Source organism: Physeter macrocephalus, chromosome 21 (assembly GCF_002837175.3).
Source record: "Physeter macrocephalus isolate SW-GA chromosome 21, ASM283717v5, whole genome shotgun sequence".
NCBI lineage: Eukaryota > Metazoa > Chordata > Mammalia > Artiodactyla > Physeteridae > Physeter > Physeter macrocephalus.
The window spans coordinates 7818407-7821167 of NC_041234.1; the positions used below are offsets into that span (position 1 = coordinate 7818407).

Consider the following 2761-nt stretch of genomic DNA (forward strand, 5'->3'; position numbering starts at 1 on the left):
TTGTGCTGGCAATAGAAGCATCGTCTCTCAGCTCCAGAGCCACTTTTCTCACCTTGACCTTTGGAGACCGCCTGACAGCTGATGCTAAGAAGCAGAGTGAATGGTTTTAACACACACACACACCATGCACGCATAACCCCCACACACATACATGTACACTCAGAGACACACACAGGGACATCAGATACACTTAAACTGTCACTCAATAAATAATAAGAGAAAAAAAAGCAGGACTTTTTTTTAACTTACAATTTTAATTATGTACATAAATAGCAACACGAGAACAAGGAGTTCTAAGGCTTATACATTATCTCTAGGTGAAAGAATTTCAGATTAGTCCACTTGGAGTATGGCATCACCCAAGTTAACAAAGAGGCCTAGTATAGTTTTTCCTGAAGAAGAATGCCAATTTACTACATTCAATACTGACTTCTCTGCCATTTTTCTGTAGAAATACTGGTTTACCATATGGAGTTTCCAATGTTTACCTGTAACTAAAAGAAAAAGAAAAACATAAATAAACAGTTCCGCCCAAAATAAAAACAGCTCTAAGATTTTGCATTTTGAAAATTCTTTAGGTTTAAGTGATCACATCAAATACTTATAATACCATTATATGACCATGAGGATCACAATGAGCCGAGAAAACTGTAATTATTCCCATTTTATAAATGGGCACACTACAACCCAGAAGGGTTTTGCGTTACATCAATATTACATGCAGATTCTCAGCTAGCTGTGTATCTGAGATAAACAGATGGATGGGTGAATAAATTAAAAATAAACGTTTAAATGGCACAGGACACACTACATCGCTCCCCTTCTGAAAACCAAACAACTACATTTCCATCCATCTGCCGGAGGACAGCAGGATTATATCACTGCTAGTCTGACGCATACCTTTCCTCACATCACCCCATCATTCTTTTCTGGAATGAAACACACATCAAATCCAAAGACACCAAAGACAAACCAACTCTTCTCCAGATTGCCTTTTTCCTAATACGTAATGAATCTACTTAGCAATTAGAGGTTTATAAATATTTTAGAGGCCAGTGACTACTCACTTGATCTTTTAATATAAAACTAAAAATTCTTAAACATCTAAACCACTAACTTACCTTTTCTATCTCTGTTTATTAATCTGTTTTGAACTTCTCTAAGAATTCATTAGATTTACTGCATTGTTAAAAAAAAAACTACAAACTGCCAGTAATCTATATTAATAAGGATTCAATAGATCATGGTAGTCCATACTAGGAAATTATGAGCAGCTAAAGGAGGAATGAGATAGATCTATAAGTACCAACAGGGAAAGATGTACACGACATATTAAGTGAAAAAAAAAGCAAGTTTATTCATTCATTCAACATACCTAAACATAACACTGTCTACAAAGTATTCTTACCAAAAAATTGAACCCAAATCTGATTTAGCCTTCAGATCCAACTATCAGTTTATGGGAAATGCAGAGAGGAGAGGAACCAAGAGATAAACAGAATGACACTAAATGGATGCACTCAGCCACAGCCAGAGCATGGGAAATTTAAAGGACAAATAAGCCCAGTTTTTCAACAAATAAATGATAAGAGAAAAATGAGGGAGAAGGAACTATTACAGTTTAAAAGGGACTTAAAACATCTGAAAATAAAGACAGTTTATATCTTTGTAAAAAAATTAAAAAACAAAAAAATAAAAGGGACTTAAGAGACTCATCAGTCAAATGCAGTGGGCAGATCTTGTTTGGATCCTGACTCAAACAAAATAACTGTAAAAAGTTATTAATGAGACAATCAGGGAAATCTGCAAACTATCTGAATATTAGATGATGTTACGGAATTAGTGTTAATTTCTTTAGGTGTGATAATGTAACTGCAGTATGTGCCTGCAGGGAGCTTTCAGTGTACTTGCAAAACAGTACAAGGAATATGATCTCATTCTATCAAAAACCCAAAAGCATGTATGGATGCGTGTGCATGTGCATGTGCGTGTGTGTGTATGTGTATGTTACACATAAAGAAAAAAGTCTGGAATGATGTACCAAACTATCAACAGAAATTACCTCTGGGAAAGGAATGGAGGACAAGACAAGCTTTAAAAATATTTATCTAAAAAAAATTCTTTACAACAAATATGCATCACTTTTATAATGAAAAATTACATCTCCAATAAAGAGCTAACAAAAATTTAAAATGAAATCAAGCCTGTGTATATAGTAAGCTGAACTCTGGCCCAGAATATTTTTGAAAGAATGAAGGGGATATGTACATAGTTTTCCTTTATTCTGTGGCTCGTTGCCCCTGTAAAGAAATATAACCATATTCAGTGTAAAGTCTCTGAAGGACATGTGTGACTTCCTGGCTGCTTACCCACCAGTCGCCTTTCTAACAGCAATATCTGATGCACATCGGGCCCCACTTTCCAGAGATGCCAGTTCTGGGGTGGGGCCTATGCCTCTGCTTTATAACAAGCTTCCCAGGTAATTTGTATAACAAAATTTGAGAAATGCTGATTTGGGGTTACTATATGAAAGGCTGTGATGTGAAAGAGGATCTGGATTTATTTTCTGTGACTGCTAAGGCAAGATCAGACCATTGTGGAGGAGTTACAAGGGGACGTATTTTTGCTTAGTATAAGAAAAGGGGCTTCCCTGGTGGCGCAGTGGTTGCGCGTCCGCCTGCCGATGCAGGGGGACCGGGTTCGCGCCCCGGTCTGGCAGGATCCCACATGCCGCGGAGCGGCTGGGCCCGTGAGCCATGGC

General features: G+C 37.3%; 1 protein-coding gene across 2 annotated transcripts in view; it reads right to left on the reverse strand.

Annotated features, from left to right (window-relative positions):
- Nucleotides 1-236: 236 nt before the first annotated feature.
- APOO (apolipoprotein O) overlaps nucleotides 237-2761 on the reverse strand; it is a 59017-nt gene continuing 56492 nt past the window's right edge. The window contains exon 9 of one of the 2 annotated variants that reach the window (XM_007116034.4): nucleotides 237-494. The gene's annotated coding sequence lies outside the window, so the exon portion shown is untranslated. The remainder of the gene's footprint in view (nucleotides 495-2761) is intronic. The other variant, XM_028482599.2, reaches the window with a different exon arrangement.